The following is a 19,874-nucleotide window of genomic DNA, read 5'->3' on the forward strand; positions in this document are numbered from 1 at the left end:
CAGTATTGAGTAGTGTTCTCTGCAAATTAGTTGTTCAGATTACCAGATATATGCCTGCAAAATTGGACAAAGAAAGAAAAAATTGTAAGAAATTAAGAAGAGAGAAAAAGGGAGAAAAATGAGAAAATGTAGCCTGGCAGAACAAGCAGCACGAGGGATCAAGCCTGCGTCCCTATGCTCTCCAGGCAGGTCCTTAGACCCTTGAGATACCTCCCCAGCCCCGTAGAATTTATCCTTAATATTCAGTTATGCTCATCTATTGTTTCAAGCCCCTCTAGTTCAGTAAACAAACACAGATAGAATTCATGTAACAGTGTAAGTAAGTAAGAAGCTGTTGACCAAATGAACCATGCAACTTGATAAAAAATGAACAGCCCAACCAAAAGCAAAACAAAAAAGCCTAAAACCGAGTAGCAAAATAGAGATTAAAATTTTCTGCTTAAAAATTATTGAAAATATCTGACAGAGTATTGCACAGTAAGCAGAAGTGACAGGTTTAATTATTTTAAGGCAGAAAAGAGATGATGATGAATATAGTCATAATTTCTTCTAAAATAATGTTCAGTCAATCAAATAAGGTAAGAGCAGAAGTTAAATACATTGAACTAAACATGCATGTTTTACAAGATCAGCAAGATTATTACTCATGAAAAAAAAAGATTCATACCTCAAAAATCAAAATAAGGTAAAGCCATGCTCTTCAAGCTTAAATGTGAATTGAGAAATAAAGTGAATACACAGCTAATGTAGATGTACTGATTAAATACAAAAATGAAAGGGCTGACGAGGTAGTTCAGTGAACTAAGCACCTGCTTAGGAAAGCACAGTGAGGGGGTTTGATCCCCAGCACTATATGCTGCACTGGCCCCGCCCCTGGGGCATGCTGAGCCAGACACTGAGTCCAGGCACGGTGGCACACACCCGTAATCCCAGCACTGGGGAGGCTGAGACAGGAGGATCACTATGAGTCTGAGCTGCATAGTGACACCCTTTCTCAAATACATAAAAGAAAAAAATAAAATAAAAAGTAAATAGAGTTATAAAAAAAAGTAAATAGAGATATAAAAAGAGACATAAAACTTTAAATGATATCATTAAAACGTTAGAGTATATAAGCGGTCTTATTCTAATACAATGAATGGTAAGTAGGCTGACTGCAATGGAACCTATAAAATGGTGAAAAAAAATGCAGAAGATTTAAATGTGGCAGTTTATTATAGATGTGCATTGCAAAGACAAAATATAAATATGTCAGTTTTTTCAAGTTGGTTAGATGATGCTTTTCATATAAAATTATACTTAGCAATCAATTTATATATGTTTTCATGTGGAGGGCAGCTTGGTTGGTGGAGAAAGATACATTTAAACGGATTATAAAATTCAGACAAAAGTTTTACCAGTAATAAACATAGTATTATATATCATAACATGAAAAGTCTCTTCCAATTTGATAGAAATGTTCCTTTCTTTTATTGAGAAAGGAACATTTTTTGTTTTTGAAAAATATTTTCAAATTATGTTCATTTATAGATGTGCATGGCCTGACAATATAAAGATATGATCTTGAAATTATGAGTGGAAAATGATGAGAAATTATGAGAAAAATATGAGTGGAAAGTTCCATAGAAGAAAACTGTAATAATTCTAAAGCAATAAATATAAGTGAATTAAATTACTCATACAATTATTTGACTACAATTTGGGATATATTTAAAATGCAGCTGTATGGCCCACAAATATGTCAAAGTTAAAATTATTTCAGTAAAGATGTGAATGTGAAAGAATAAATGGTTATATAAAATTCAGGTATATAAAATTCAAGTAAAGATGGTAAAGTTATATGAACATTACCAGCCGCAGAATTTAAGACAAAATTAGAACCAACGTCAAAGACACTAGGTAGTAATAAGAACCATTTATGCAGGCAAAATTATTAATATTTATACCCCCAAATTAGGTCTCCTATAAATTCAAGAATAGTATGATTTGATAAATTAGTTAAATTTTGAGAGTTTAGAATTTTAAAAAAACTTTTAGATCAAGTAAATATATCACATAAATAAATACTAATTTAGATACATAATAAAATTAGATGATTAATTATCAAGAAATATGAAGCTATAAATTAAGAATATGTATTCTAAAATAATTTTCTATTGAGTAAAAGTCTGACTTTAAACTAGCAATTAATTTTAAACAGCTTACCTTTGGTATATTCAGGAATCAAGGAAAAGACCAAGAAGAAAATTCAAAAATCTTTGAAACAAATGGCAGTGTGGAAATTATACAAGGAAACCGATGGGAGAGAGCAAAGGCAGGGCTAGGCCGGTGCTTCGTGCAAGGCTGCGCCCAAATGGAAGAAGTGTGACGTCTGATCACACCCGTTGCTGGTGTGGGGAGGGGACCCACCTCAGGACGCCGAGCCACCGGACGGCACACGGGCGAGGAGGAAGGGGGTCTGTGGGCGCCACCTGCTCCCAGGACAGACGCTTGGGCCTCCCCTGAGCATCCTTCGGCCTTCTGTGCAGATGCCCCCTGCACGCCCCTCATCCCACTCTGTGGTGACCTGCGTGAGCCAACCTTGCAAATTCGTATACATTTGTGTCTGGCGTTACACCTTTTTCTCTAGTAAGACCCTAACTGATTCAGTCATAACATCTCTAGCAATCTATTGCTGGATCTCAAGGAACTAGAAAATATGAACAGACACAAAATTATGGGGCTGGTGAGGTAGTTCAGCAGTCTAAAACGACTGCTCAGACAAGCTGAGGGACCATGGTTCCATCCCTGGCACCACGCGTCATGCCAGCCCCACCCTCAGGGTGGGCTGAGCTGACCAAAATAAATAAATAAAATAAACAAAAAATATAAAAATAAATTCAAAAATTAAGAAAAGGCAAGAAATAACAAGAGCAGAAGTGAATGAATTAGAATACAAAAATATAAATATTAACAACAATACATAAAAATCCCAATCGCCTAGCTATGCTAACTAAAAAGAAGTCAAGTACATAAAACTTAAGATATAGAGACTACTGAAAGTTTATGAAAGAACAGTGAGAATATTGTAAACACATTTGTTAAACAACTTGACAATCTATCTGAAATGGATAAATTCCTGAAATACACATCTCCAACTCAGAAATATGAAGAAAATACTGAACCTACCCATAACAAAGAAATGATATTGAATCAATAATGATTCTCATAAAAGAAAAACCCAGAAGGCAAGGCTTCTTTCTTAAATTTTACAAAACATTAAGCAAAGTAATCCTGATTCTCTATACTGTTTCAAAAACTATAGAAGGATTACTTTTTCAAAATATATTCTACAAAGCAACATTCTGATAGTAAAGCCAGGTACAGACATAAGAGTAAAAGAAAACTTCAGACTAATACTCCTCATGAACATAGTTGCAAAAGTCCCCAAACAAACACTAGCAAGTTGGATTCAAGAGCATGTCAAGATTATTCATTGGGACCAAGTGGAATTCATTGCAGGATACAAGAAGTGCTCAATAGGCAACAAACATAATAATCTATACTACATTTAAACAATGGGGGACAAATACCTTATTGTTCTCTCAATAAATATTAAAAAGGACATTTAATAAATTCAACATCTCTTAATGACAAAAAACACTGACAAATTTGGTGTAGGATGAATGAATCTCAATAAATGAAGACCACATTAGAGTAAATACCTAATATTATAATGAAAAATAATTAGACTTTAAAGATTGTCACCCTACAACATGGTAGAAAACAAGGATTTTCTCTTTTATCATTGTTACTCAGTATCCTATGAGACATACAAACAGGGGCAATCAGGCAAAAGAAAGAGACTTCATTCAAATTGAAAAAAAAAATAAAATTAATGCTTGTCTAGAAATGAAATACACTTACATCTAGATACCCTGACTACACACACACACACACACACACACACACACACACACATATGCTTTACTACAATCTTTTAGAAAAAATGTCAGCCTAGGGCCAGCAAGATACCTCAATGGTCTGAGTGCCTGTTTAGTTAAGTGCTGGGACCAGGGTTTGATCCCTGGCACTACATGCCTGCTGGTCCTGCTCCTGGGTGCAATGAGCCAGTGACAGACACTGGGTGAGGTGGCACATGCCTGTAATCCCAGTGCTGGGGAGGCTGAAAACAGGAGAATCACTATGAGTCCAAGCTGTGTAGTGAGACACTGTCCCAAATACCTTTTTTAAAAAGTGAGCCTAATTTAAGGATAAAAGTATCTATATATATAAATCACTTGAATTCCTATGTGTTGATAGAAAATTTATGAAATAAAAAATGTAAAATCAATCCAATTTGTAATGGCTATAAAACTAGAATAAATTACTTAAGAATAATTATCATCAAAGACATTAAGTTTTATAATTAAAACTATAAAAAGTAGCAAAAAATTAACACTTTTTTAAAAAAAATCCAATATTCATAAATTGGAAGAATGAACATGCCTGGGACGGCAAGATAGCTCAGTGCACTAAGTGCCTGCTTAGGCAAGCGCAGGTACCAGGGTTGGATCCACAGCATCACATGCCATGTGAGCCAGCTACAGACACCAAGCATGGTGCTGCATGCCTGTAATCCCAGTGCTGGGGAGGCTGAAAACGAGGATTACTAGGATTCTTGGTGTGCAGTGAGACCCTGTACCAAATACAAAGAGAGAAAGAGAAAGAAAGAGAGAAAGAGAGAGAGAAAAGAGAAAGAGAGAAAGAAAGAAAGAGAGAAAGAAGAAAGAAAGAAAGAAAGAAAGAAAGAAAGAAAGAAAGAAAGAAAGAAAGAAAGAAAGAAAGAAAGAAAGAGAGAGATGAATATTCCCCTCAGATCTTCTGGATGGTGAGGCCAGAGGACTGTGAGTGTCAGGCCAGCCTCCCAGATGAGAGACCTGTCTCAAGATAAAGCACACGAAGGGGCTGGAGAGATGGCTCAGTGGTCTAAAGCACCTACTTAGAACAAGTTCAGCAAAGCACAGGGACCACAGTTCAGTCCCCCAGCACCACATGCCAGCCAGCCTGCCCCCTGGTGGGCTGAGCTGGCCACACACACACACACACACACACACACACACACACACAAATAAATAAAATAAAAATAAAAAATAAAAAGCACACGAAAAGGACTTGGAACATAGTTTACTACAAAGGAACTGAGATTCACACCAAGCACATAGACATACAGACATTTTTCGAAATAAATGGTATTTAATTTTTGAGAAAATGCACGCACAAAATGATTCAACATTATTCAGTAAACACATATCAAATTTCTAACATAAAAGTCATTCATAACAGAACTAGAAAAAATATAAAATTTATATAGAACAACAACAAAACCTGAAAACACCCCCAAAGCATCTTAAGCAAAAGGAATAAAGAACAAGCTTTTACTGTACCTGATTTCAAAACATGCCCAGCAATAATCAAACAGCATGATACTGACATTAAGGTGGACACAGATCATTGGTACAGAGTGTAGAGACCTAGAATGGTTGTCACATGTGTAGAGCTAGCTGATTCTCAATAAACATGGTAAGAATGTGCATGTGAGAAAGGGCATTCTTTTAATTAAAGGGTACTAGATAATTTGGTATCCAAATGCAAAAAGAAGTGAAACTAGATTTGACATCTAAGCAATTGAATATTTCCATAAAATTGGTTTAATTCTTAAGCATAAAATGTAAACATACTAACCAACATATTAAACAAAAGTGAAGAGGAAGCTTCAAGACATAAGAAAAGGCAAGGTTGTTTGCATAAGACCACAAAAGGTTAAGAAACAAAAGCAAAAGGGAGATGAATGATATCCTTCAAATGAAAAAAGTAGTCCGCACAAAAAAAAAAGAATTAAGAGAGGACAAAACCACAGATTTAGAGAAAATATTTGCAAAGTATGTAGTTGACAAGGAGGTTCTGCATCAAATGGAGAATGCACTTCAAAAAATGCAACAGAATACAATGTAAAATGGGCAAAAGATTTACAGCGACATTTCTCAAAAGGCACATGAATATTTAAAACTAGACAAAAAATGCTCACCACTAATCCTCAGGGACACACAAATCACTAAGACTTGATATATCGCCTCACCCCAGTAACAATGGCTGCGACAGAAATGAGCACAGGTAAGTGCTGGAAGGATGTGAGACCGTCCGGCTCATGTGCTGCTGCTACTCAGCACAATGTCTGGATTCCTAAGAACATTAGAAGTAGTCCCTCCCATACGATCCAGCAGCACACGTGCACTGAGTAGACAGCCAGCGAAAGGAAGAGAACTTGCTAAAGAAATATCTGAATGCTTGTATTCATTGCTTTACTATTTCAACTAGCAAAGTAATGGGAAATAAGCATTTATTGGTTTAGGTGAAAAGCATACCATACAGAAATGGTAAAGCGCAATTCGGTCATCCAAATGATGAGACTTGTCACTGTCAGCACAGGGACATGGAATGTTTTTATTAAATGAGTCTGATCGAGAAAAAGATATCTTATTATTTTCCTTATGAATTTAAAACAATGTGATATTGTATAGTAGCTGAGAGTACAATGGTAGTGACCAGAGGAAGAAAAGCTCAGGGAGCTAGGCGAGGATGACAAATGGACATCAAATTAAAGCTAATTTTGGAGACAAATGTCTGCTTTGTCATTTGCACTATGTGTACTCATGGCAATTATATATCGCATATTTCAAAGAGTTAAAAGGAAGGATTTCAAAAGATTTTGCCACCAAAAGTGAATAAGTAAATGAAATAAAAGATAAATTTGTTTAAACTTTATTCAATGCATAGAAGTCTTAAAACATGACATGATATCCTTATACTACCTACAGTTTTAGTCTTTTATCTGTTTTTTAAAATGATCATTTTTTTTTTTTTTTTTTGACAGAACTGGAGATTGAACTCAGGCCCTTGCACTTGCCAGGGAAATGCTTATTCTACTGAGCCATCTCTCCGGCCCCTAAAATGATCAATTTTTGAAGCAGCATTATAGTCTATGGTAGAACTTCCTGTGTTTAACATCTTTTAAAAAAATTTGATATGGGGTCTGACTATGCAGTTCTGACAGGAGTGATCCTCCTGTCTCAGCCTCCCCAGTGCTGGGATTACAGATGTGCACCACCACACCTAGTTTCAGGGCCTGCACAGCAAGCCGGGGATACCATGCCAGCATCTCATGTAGTATCAGAGGTTGAGCCCAGGTCCTTGAGCTTGCCAGGCTGGCGTTTAGAGCACTGAGCTATCTCCCCAACCATCATTCAGAAATCAGACAATGATGAAGATCAAATTTTAACACATAAGCAAGAAATGGCTAAAGAAATTGCCAAAAATGTTAAATCCTCCTGAAGTTCAATTACTGAGGTAAAGGTATATGCATCAAACATGTACAAAATAACATAAAATAAAGACCAAGTAGAACGACATTACATATAATTTTCATTTTCAAAAAATAATTTTCACTGAAGTTTCATAAAATTCAAAGAATATTAAAGACAAAAGCCACAATTACCCAGACTTATTACACAGGTTCTGTGATTTTTTTTTTTTTTTCCCAGAACTGGGAGTTGAAGTCAGGCCTTGTGTTTGCCAGGGAAGCACTTATTCTGCTGAGCTATCTCCTCAGCCCTGATAAATTTAAATCAAATTATTGAAGTATAAGGTATATTATAAAGGTTTGTATCTGAAAGAAAGCTCACCAACCTTGTGCTTGCATCAGTTACATGCTTCTTTCATTTTGGCCATTTTCCTTTTTTAAAGTAATTTTATTGAGAAACAAATATAAATGAGACAGTTTCACAACCAATTACTGGCATTTTCAGTAATTAATACATTGCATATTGTTGTCTTAGTGCTTGTTCATTGCACAAGATGCAGACCTGATATTCTGCCTCAAACACTATTAGATCAAACCTCTGTATTCATTGAATTAAGAGAAAGGAGCCGTATATCTATCCTAACTATTTTGAGTATACAGATAAAAATGGGCCGTTCATTTCTATCCCACTTTTTTGGTTAGTTTTGTCAGAGAAGGGCATTCCATTGCCATTTAAATATTGTAGGTGCTTGAATTCAGCAGAATCTCCCAATAGAGTCCAGTAGTCCATAATAGTAGTGGGTTATCCGTAGGACTGGCAATGTCCAAAGTTGTTGACTTGAGCTTTCTACAGCTCAGCATATTAATGTGGCTTTACTTTTTATACTTCGTTTTCAAACTTTCTGCTGGATGGTTAAGACCAAGATACAGCAAGACCTGTATAGCATGAAATGTGAATTTTGTATCTGATCAGGTCAGTCAAATGCCCTCAGGATTAACCTGAAACCCTGTACTGCAGTGTGTAGATCCTTTGTGAATGTCATACTTTTTTTTTTTTTTACGTTTTGTTAGCAATGTTTTCTAAAGTTAAAAACTGTCTACCATATGCTATTGCATGTTGAAAGTATTTATTCTTCAGTTTTTATTTTTACAAAGGTTCTGAGCGAAGAGTTTGCTTGATGTACCAGAGGAAGTTTTGTATTTGAGCTTTCCAGCAATTCTGGAATTGTGGACTTTTGGAGGTGGCCAACCAACATTTTGCATAATGAGATAAATAGGAATCTATTGAAGAAAGCTGGTAAATGTTGTAGCTTAGATCTGAATTGTCTGCACAGAGTGTATGGTGTTCAGAGGTTGGTACTTCAGAAAAGGGTGGGTCACGGGGTTCTTTAGCCATAAACGGGTTAGTCCACTGGTGAAATCATGGCTCAATGTGCTTTACAACGTGGTTCCAGTTGAGTCGCAGGGTTACTCAGAATATGATATTTGGCTGGGGCTGGGGCACAGTGTGAGCACTCTGGCCTTGTTTGCCCAAGACCCTGGGTTCCATCCCCAGGACCACAAAACAAACAGGGTGTGAGATTAAATTGTATATGTCAAGTAATTTGTCCCAGTGACAGAAAATGACCACTACAAAGGGAGAGGAAATACACATGAAGCCGATTCTGTGCATTTGTTTCTATATAATTTTTTCTAAAATACTATAAGATATATCTGGTTTAGTCTATCATTATTTTGACAGAATAGAATAATATTACTTTACCAAATTTTTTAAAATCATGAACTTTAAGACTGATTTCAAAGAAATTTAGTGGAATATTTTAGCTATCAAACATGGCTCTGTGACAGAAAGGAATATAGTACAGAGAGAACCTAAGACAGTTTGATAATTCCTTTTTAAAAAATCCTCTTAAACAAAGAACATGCAACATCAAACCATTGCTGTTTTGACAGGAACTATGTAATGTGGATCATGTTTTGACAAAGTGTTTTAAACCATTCAAAACACTCTTCCATTACCACGAAATTAGTACAATAAGCAACTCTCACATATTGTTCCTGACACCAAGTTTAAATTCTTTTCTGAATTTTAATCTCTATAAGAACCTAGAAATTGGGATACAGTATAAATAAGTAGCACAAAATTGCAGATAATGTTAGAATATATAGAAAATATTTATTAGTTTCATAGATATAAATACATTTTAATGGAAAGCAATAAATATATTCATATGCATAAATTCTGTCATTACTGATTTTAACAAAACTGAAATGTACTGACAGAATTAGTTAGTATCTGCTACTGTATGCTCTGGTATTGTTATAGCCTTACATCTCTTTTGATGATTTCTAGTAGTAAAAAGGTAAGGAACAGACCAGGAATTATAAGTTAGGTATAATTTATTACAAAGGCAATTTCACAAGATTTCCTCTGTTTTACATTCTGTTTACATACCTTTTCCCTGTAATCTTTCATATCATTGTTTTCTCATATTTTATTTGATTGTCTCTAGGTTCTATCAACATTTATAATTTAAAATATGGTGTAATTCGCTGTAAAATTTTAAGGAATACAGAACTAAACAAAGGATGAAATAATCTTCATATTTTAAATACTATTTCTGAAACTATATATAACATGTTTGTAATCATAGATATTTAGTAACTAATGTATTCTTTCATAAATTTTCCACATTCCTTAAAAATCATATGCAGATGAGAATGCTTGTCTGTACTTATGAACCTGTGTTGCTGTACATGCTGGGTAGAAGCAAGAAATAGATCTCTAAAAAGGAAACATTTAATGTTTTTCAAAAATGTAGAAAAATGTAATAAGAACACTTTGCTACAAATTAAGTTTTCATAAGGATTATATTGTGAGAAAGCCTGTGAAGATCAAACTCAGTGTAGCTTATGAAGGTATAAAACTTAGAATGTTGTATTTGATATGCATATATTATTTTCATATGGTAACATGAGCTCCTTCCCATTTTTATCATGCTTGTTCTGTCAAAGCACTTAGGGTATAACTACAATAAGTGTTTTGCTCATGAATATTTATATACTGTTACTCTATTATTGGTGGCAAATATGCCTCAAACTTTACTGCAAACTAATATGTTAATCAGAGTTGAAAGTTAAAAGTGGACCGGCCAGATAGCTCAGCAGATTAAAGCACCTTCTTAGGCAGACGCAGAGACCAGGGTTCGATCTCAGTCTTCTGTGCCTTGCCGGCCCCACCCCCAGGGTACACTGAGACAACTACTGAGACCATTTGTGGTGGCGCACGCCTGTAATCCCAGCACTTGGGTGGCTGGAAACAGAAGGATCACTACAAGTCCAATCTGTGTAGTGAAACCCTGTAGACCCTGTACTAAATTAAAAAAAAAAAAAAGTGAAAACTTGTGTAATTTACTTTCTCAAAACCTCTGCAACCACATCTTGTTGAAAAAATTGAAGTATCATATACTTTTTATAGGGTTGTACTACACCAAAGCAATCTATGCATCTAACGCATGCTAAGCAAAGACATGATAAGCACTTCCATTTCTTCAAATGTTAATATTTTTCATGTGTTAAGTATTTCATGTTATTTTCTTCTAGTTATTTTAAAATATACCATGAAATATCGGACAAAATGACTGCACTGCGCTATAGAAAGACTGTACAGTCTGGTGGCCCTGAAGCACAGTTTTTTGTTCCTCCTCTTTGTCTTTGGAAGACTCTAAGGAACACTGTCACTTCATTCTTCTCTGATTTACTTTCTAGTTTCTACATGTAAATGAGAATGTTGGTTTTTGTATTTTTGTGATTGCAGGTAACTTGTTTTGCTGAGCATGCTGTTCTCAAATTCCACACACACTGCTGTAAATGACGGGATTTCATTCTTTTTACTGTAATAACATTCCATTATGTGCACACATCATGTTTTATTCAGCCATCACATTACCAGTAGCCATTCTGGTAGATTAATTGCCTTAGCTGAGGTGAATAGTACTTCAATAAACATAAGAATTCAATATAATTAATTACACACACACACATATATATATATATATATATATATATACAAAAATATGCATATCTCACTTGTTGGGATATGGTTATTCTATTTATATGTTTTTAAAGAATTTCCACCATAACTCTACTAATTTATATTCCCACAAATGGCATAAGAAGTTACACAGCTTTCTTTCCATGGATTCTCAGCAGCATCTTTGGTCTATTTTACATTACCACTGAACTGGAATGAAATAGCATCTCATTGTAGGTTTTTCTTTTGTAGCTTTATGGCAATTGTTGATATTTAGGGTTTTCCATGTATTTGTTGATCATTTTGTGGATTCTTTCTAGAGCAGCTTTTCAAGTCTGTGAGTTGTTTCTCATTGTGTGCATGTGAATGTGTGCTCAAGCTTGAAGTTCTTGTCCTATATATCTCATTCTCTGATGGACTGTGGGTAAATGTTTCTGTCCTGGTCATCTCTTCCTTGACTGTTTGCAGTGCAGAAGGTATTAGTTTGATATCATCCCGTTTGTTCCTTAGTACTTCCATTGCCTATGCTTTTGAGGACCCTACTTAAAAATCTACATGGCTATACGAAAGTGATTTTCCTAGGGATTATTATTATGATTTCATAGGTCTTTTATATTTTGGGGTTAATGTTTTGTATAGAATGAGAAGAAGGGATCTACTTCACTGTTTTGAATATGTGTATCTAATTTTTCCAGGATCTTTAATGAAAAGATTTCATTTTATTTACCATGTGGTTTGATGCTGCTCTAGAATAATCAGAGAAGTATAAATTTATGGATGAATGTTTGAGCTTCCCATTTGGTACCTGTATTCTGATTTTCCATTTTTATTTTTTATTTTTTTCATAATTTTATTGAGAGACAAATAGCAATGAGACAGTTTTAAATCAAATTGGTAGGACAGGTTCAATAATTAACACATTGCATACTATCTTCCCTGTGGTTATTTGCTGTACAAGATGCAGACATGATATCCTATTTACAAACACTATTACAACAAATCCCTCTATTCATTAAGAGAATGTAACTATATATCTGTCCTATTTTGAATACATAGATAAAAAATAGACATTCATTTATATATCCTCTTTTTTGTTTAGTTCTGTCATTTGAATATTATAGGTGCATTAACTCAGCAAAATATTCTAAAACAGTCCAGTAATCCATAATACTAATGAGTCTTCCACTTGACTGGCAGTGTCAGAAATTGTTGACCTGAGTCCCCTATAGCTCAATATAACAGCATGGTTTTACTTCTTATACTTCATTTTTATACTTTTCTGCTGGACGGTTAAGACCAGGATAAAGCATGACCTATGCAACAAGAGTTGTAGCTTTTGGGTATGAGAAGGTCAGTGAAATCCCCTCAGGACTTATCCTGAGAGCCTGTACCTCAGATTTTAGATCCTTTGTCAGTGTCAGCCGTGTGGATGAGTCACGGCCATTGCTTGGCCAATGTGCTCTCTGTGAAAGCCTGAGAGAATGTTTTCTCTCCATGTGACTCTCCTTATGCACATTCTACATCATCGATCACTTTCCTCTTTGGCCTCATAATCTCCTTGATCAGAAAATTTGGGACAACTAAGTTACATGACGTCACAGTACAAGACCTCATATGTCCTCATATGAGTCTTAATTGACCTTGGAAGGCTAGGGCCAAAATGTTGGCTTTCCTCGCAACCCTCCTTTTCTCTAATTTTGGTCTGCAAACTTAGGTTGTTAACCCTTCAGAAGATAAGCTTATTGTTATTACGATACAATCTAGGCTGTTAAGCTTAACCTCACTATCTGTCTGAATATCAAACATCTTAGGCATAACATGAAACGGGTATTTTTCATCAAGTATTGATATGTTGAACTTTAAGTCCCTACACAAAATGTATGATGGAAAAACATTTAAAAAATTAAAATATATTTTTAAAATAGGCATAAAGAATTATATAATTTTATGTTTACATATAAGTCCAGAAATCTAACCATATACAACCTTGTAGCAGGACAGTCCCACAACATTCCTTTTCCTGTCTCCTGCCTTCTTTCACCACCCCCTTTTTTTGAACAATCATCTACCCAAGAGACAGCACAGCAGCAACTGGCATGTCATGACAAGCAGCCCGTATTCAGAAGACCAGAATGACAGGCACTCCAAGCATGAACCTACTACTGCAAATTGCCATCTTCAATGCAGTTGCTTATTTCCCAGGTATCTGTATATATAGTTAGTCAGGGTGAGAATCATTTCAATTAACTGCAAGATTCAAAAATCTTCTAAAGATTTTCAGGATCATTGCCTTACTCATCTTCTACATATAACTGTATGACTTGCCCCTGTCTTGTTTCCTAGCTCTTCTCCTTGCTCTATTTTCATTGTCTAGTCCTCAAGTACTTTCTTTCCTTTTAGTTGTATTATACCTTTCTATTTGTATTTCTTCTTTTGAGTTCTTATAGTAGGGGAACTATACAATATTTACACATGTGTGTCTGGTTTATTTCATTTATGAGTATATCTTCAAGTGGCATCCACTTCAATATAAAGGCTTGGAGTTTATCATTCTTTATAGCTGAGTAATACTCCATTGTATAAAAATACTACAACCTTTCCATCCATTCCTCAGGTGATGGGCATCTTGGTTGTTTCCAAGATTTGGCTTTCACAAATTGTGCTGCTATAAACATAGGCACTCATATATCACTATGATATGATGTTTTCAGATCCTCTGGGAAAATTCCCAGTAGAGGAATAGCTGGATTAAATGAGATTTCCAGTCCAAGTTTTCTAAGGAGTCTCCACACTGACTTCCATAATGGTTGTACCAGACTTCATTCCCACCAACAGTGCAGAAGGGTTCCTTTTTCCCCACATCCTGTCCAACATTTATTGTTGGGTGATTTCTTTATGATAGCCATTCTTTCTGGGGTGAGATGATATCTCAATGTGGTTTTAATTTGCATTTCAGGAATGGCTAGTGATGTGGAGCATTTTTTCATATATTTATTTTCTTCTTTAATTTCATCCTCTGAGAAGTGTGTGTTCATCTCAGATGCCCATTTCTGGATTGGGTCTTTAAATTTTCTGGCCCTAGTGTTTTTTAGTTCTTTATAAATTTTAGAGAGCACACCTTTGTCTGAGTACTTATTTGTCATGATTTTTTCTAGATTTGTGGGTTGTCTTTTCTCTTTGTTGGTAATTTCTTTTGACATGCAAAAACTTCTGAATAAGAGCAGGTCCCAGTTTTTTTTAATAAATTAAACCTTATCATAAGGCGTGTGTATGGCAAAAATTCTCATATATTTATTCTTCAATACTATGCAAGGTTTCATATGTTAGGTAGAATATATTCCTGTAGCAGACAGTAATGAGGGGTTCTTTCCTCCTACTTTCCCACTGCGGCCCTTCCAATTAGATAGTTTTCATACTGTTTCATAATATCTACTGTACGTCACCTCCTCATTTTCATTTTCTTTTCTCACACCAGAGAAACAGTGTGATATTTACACATGTATGTCTACTTTCTGTCCCTTAAGAGTATGGTCTCCATGCAAATGGCAAATAAATATATGAAAAATGTTCAGCATTATCGGTCATCCGGGAAATGTAAGTTAAAACAGCACTGAGATTCTATCTCACCCCCAAAAAGAAGGGCTAATATCAACTCAACCAATAACGAATGCTGGAAGTTCTGTGGCTTGTCCACTCTTGGTGTGAGTGTCCAACGGTACAACCATTGTTGAAATCAGTGTGGAAATTCCTCAAGCAGCCAGGATTGGAAGTCCCATTCAACTCAACTGTTCCACTCCTGGGTATTTTTCCAAACAAACTGAAACATCACACTACAGTGATATATATGCACCATGTTTATAGCAGTGCCGTTTGTCACAGCTAAATCTTGGAAACAAACCAAATTACCATCAACTGAGTAATTGATAAAAAAGATATGATATTTTCATGCAATGGAATATTATTCAGCTATATAAAAGATGAACTTGAGGCTTTCATAGGTAAATGGATGCAACTAGAGACCATATTTGTAAATGAAATAAATTAGACCTGCACATACAAACATCGTATTGTCTTACTATTATAAGAACCTGAAATAAGAAATAAAAATCTATGAGATACAATAGATACTGTGAAAGGGAGCGTATCTGTTTACAGTGAAGGAACAACTGGGAGGAGAAAAGGGGCAGGAGAGCGAAGAAGTGGGGGAAAGAGATAGATTTATGTATGTGTGCAGGATAGTTTGAATAATTATACTGATGATTTTTACTGAGGAGAGAAGTTGCTGCTTATTTTTTTTCTTGTGCTTGTTAACAGCAAATAACTTTTTTTAAACCAATTTTGCATGCTTTTTACTGGTAATCTTAAGAATCAAATTTGAAAACAATATTATGCAATCCAGTAACCATTGTCAGTTTCCTATTGTTTCATTTGGTGATGTACTGCATCATTTCTAGTTGTTGTGTTGTTGTTTACTATTTGTATTCACTTTGCATGATAAAAAGATACTGGTCTCCAGAAACATTCATGTACCTATAAATATCTCAAATTCATCCTTTTCTTTGACTGAGTAGTACACCACTGCATTAGAAACATCACACCTTCTTTATCCATTCATCAGTAGGTGAGCATGCGTTTGGCCTATTTCCAGTATTCTCCTATGACCAGCTGGGGTGCTGTGAACGCTGGTGCGCAGCTATCACTGTGCTACGATGCTTTTTATTCTTTGAGGGAGATACTAAGAAGGCAAATCACTGGTCAAATGGAACCTCTCATTCTAGAATTTTGAAGAATCTCCTCACTGATCTCCTCAGTGGTTGCAACAGGCTACGCTCTAAGCAACACTGGAAGCAGGCTAACATTTCCCCACATCCCTTCCCGAGTTTGTTATTGTGTGCTTTCTTGACAATAGACCTTTCTTCTGGACTGAGATGGCATCCCAGCAGTGTTGTAGCTTATGTCTCTCAAAGAACCGGCGATGTTGAACTTTTTTCATATGTTTATTTGCTGTTTGTTCTTCATCACCTGAGAAGTGTGTGTTCATCTCAGATGCCCATTATTGGATGTAGTTTTTTATATTTTAGGGGGTTGATTGTTTTCAGTTCCTTTTGCATTCTATAATGAGTCCTGGTCTGAGGAAATTCAGGCAGAAAACCTTCCCAGTCTGTGGGTCTTCTCATTAATCTGTGAGGCTTTCCCTTACCGTGCATCGCCTAGTTGCTGATGTTTTGTGAGATTTCCTATGCAATTGGAGTTTTTTTCATAAAGTCTCTGTCGACTCTATGTTTTTTTTTTATTTTATTTTATTCGTGTGTGTGTGTGTGTGTGTGTGTGTGTGTGTGTGGCCAGCTCAGCCCACCAGCGGGCGGGGCTGGCTGGCATGTGGTGCTGGGGGATTGAACTGCGGTCCCTGTGCTTTGTTAAGCTTGTTCTAAGTAGGTGCTTTAGACCACCGAGCCATCTCACCAGCCCCCTGACTCTATGTTTTTAAGAGTTCTATCTATTCTCTCTTCCAACATTTAGTGTTTCTGTTTTCTATCTAGATCTTTGATTCATTTCAATTTTAGTTTAGTGCATGATGAGAGACATGAATTGAGTTTAATTTCTGCCATGTGAAAACCAGGTTTTCTGGAACCATTTATTAAAAACACTATCTTTCTTCTACTGAAGACATTTGCTCCTTTGTGAAACATAATTTTTCTAGTTGTGAGGTATTGAATATAAATATCTTAAACATTATTGCGGTAAAACCATAGAAATTTTTCAGTTTTACAGCTTTCCAACAGTGTGATTTGCTACATGTACACATACTTCTGAGAATAAAATATTTTAGTTTTATTATGAATGTATTTCAGGGAAAATCATGTAGCCTAAGGCTATCCCACTAGTTAAGAGAAACACAACCGGCAGCTCCATGACAAAACCAAAATGAACTTTGTAAAAAAATCACATAAATTTTTAATTAAATCTCTTTTCACATAGGTATCCAGGGAAATAATATTAAACTGATGCAAACGCACTTGCAAAATATATTTTGTCATACATAGATGTTAAAATTATTCCTCTTCCAAGCATGATGTCATCAATCTCATTCTGAGTCTAATTAGAGTTTAAGTGCAAAGTCTTTGATTGATTTTTTTTTTTTTCAAACCAGGGATTGAACTCAGGCCCTTGCACTTGCCAGGGAAGCGCTTATTCTTCTGAGCCATCTCCCCGGACCGAAGCACAGAGTCTTAGAGAAGGACAAAAATATATATTGGAGATACTGTGCTGTTCACAATTCTAACAAAGATATTTTCCCATCTGTGAAAATGTTAAATGAGTTAACACCCAAATGTTTACAGCAGGAAGCAAGCAACAGCTGTTAGTGGTTATTCATAGTAGACTTCTAGATATATTATCAATTGTCGATTTCTGCTAAAATTGTTGCCAATAGCAATGACCAAGGAATGTTTCTTTATTTTCTTAGTAAAGAGGAGTAAATAGTCAGTTTCATCAAAGTAAGGCAGAACTCTTACTATATTTTGAGGTAATTCAAAATTTATGATTAGAAAAATATTGCAATCTAAAGACTTTTTGAAGCTAAATGGAAACTATGCAGAACTATAGATATGTGCTTGGAAAGGGACAAACAGTATGTGAATGATTCCAACTGATTCTCCTTTTAGATCTATGACCTTCCTTTTTCCTTCTTAATAATCCTCTTTGCATCATGATTATTGGGCTCACAGCAGGCTGCGGTTCTGCCTGCATAATGCCTCCCAAGAGGTCACTTTAGTTTAATTAGTGCTTGTGAGTTGTAGCAGTACTTTACATGACAAAAAAGTTGCTACACCCATCCCTGATGCTTTGTAAAATTGCTATCTTAAACTATAGAAAGAAATTGAAAATTACCATTTCAAAATAATTATTTTTGACAAACACTGTTATTTGAAAAGTGGACAGGTGTGCAAAGAGTTCTGCTATTGCGCCATATAGTTCTCTTCATTCCATCTTTCCACACATGTCAACGCACTCTCTGCCAATAGTCATTATTCAGGCATGTAGCTCAAGGGCATAAGGGAAGCACAAGGTCCCAAGTTTGATCCCCAGTACAAAAGCATGTCATTATTCAATTTAAGTCATACAAAGAAGTTTATAAATGGGAGAGATGATATGTGTACATAAATAGTCACAAAGCACAATTGTTGTTTTGTAGCATTATGCCATAAAGACAAATTGTAAATGTAAAAATTTTAAAATGTCTGTTTATTATTCAGATCTAATAAGTCCCTAATAGTGTCTCAGATTAGAAGTTAGAGTATTGGGTCACAGGAAAGTAAAATTGTGAATGAACTAATCCCCTGAGGAGGCCAAGTCTGAATATGCCGCTGGGGCAGGCTGGTTAGAGTTGGCTTACAAGGGTATGAGACATCTAAGAGTGTCCTTTTGGCCTAACTTCTGAATTCTGTCTCTAATTCTTGGCTATTATTGAGCAAGCAGCTCTCTTTTAGCATACATTTCCTTCCTTGGAGTCAGTAAACCATTTGTTGAATTCCCCAAAAGTTTAAGTCAAAGTAAACCTCCTCTCCTTTCAGATGTAGGTGCCAAGTACTGTGTGTGGTAAGTGCAGACACTTTTAACGTATAAGTGAGGCCTAGCTGCTGTGGCTGAGCATAAGCATATGGTTTAGAAGTCTGGAAGTTGTTTAAGACCTTGGAAGGGCTGAAGGTGCAAGCTAATTCTTTAAACAGAACCTGAAGAGGAATTTTGGTCCAGAACTCAAAAACCAGAAACACCATTAGACTGAGAACAGGAAGAGTCACAGTAACAGAATTTCAGGGAGGTATGTGGACTACACCTACAGCTTTATAAGGACCATGGTTGTTACATGTTCACCAGAAATTTGCAGTTTGCCCTGGTGCTGAGGCCTTGTGGGATACTGGAATTAAAGCCCATGGGTGAAATAACCTGATAAAAGAAATTTCAAGAAAGACCCACATTCAGGCTGTGGCATGGGTACTGCTGACTGCTTTTAGTCAGACTTATGGTTATCATCAGAGGCAAAAAACAGAGCAGAAACACTTGCCCACGTGGAGCCATGTATAAATATGGAACAAAATAAGTATTTTTTAAAAAATGATTAGCATAATATAAAAGAAACCTAGTAATTTCTATAGGAAAAGAAGATGTCATAAGAATGTCTTAAAAATCAGCAAGACTCAACTCATCCCAGCTTCAAGGTTGCAAAAAATATGAACCTTGCATTGAAAAGAGATGAAATACAAGAAGGACCTCCTAGGACACTGATTCCATAAGGTGGATTTCACTCCACTTAGCTACCCAGGCAAACAGAGGCCATGATCCAGGAGGGCTGCCTACCGTTTCTGCGGCCTGTGCATCTTAGCTTGGGGAACATGACACTGTTACTACTGGCAGGCAAGAGAGTGCAGAGAGAGAGAGAGAGAGAGAGAGAGAGAGAGAGAGAGAGAGAGAGAGAGAGAGAGAGAGAGAGAGAGAGAGAGA

The sequence above is a fragment of the Octodon degus genome, unplaced genomic scaffold (genome assembly GCF_000260255.1).
Source record: "Octodon degus isolate 3935 unplaced genomic scaffold, OctDeg1.0 scaffold00084, whole genome shotgun sequence".
Taxonomy (NCBI): Eukaryota; Metazoa; Chordata; class Mammalia; order Rodentia; family Octodontidae; genus Octodon; species Octodon degus.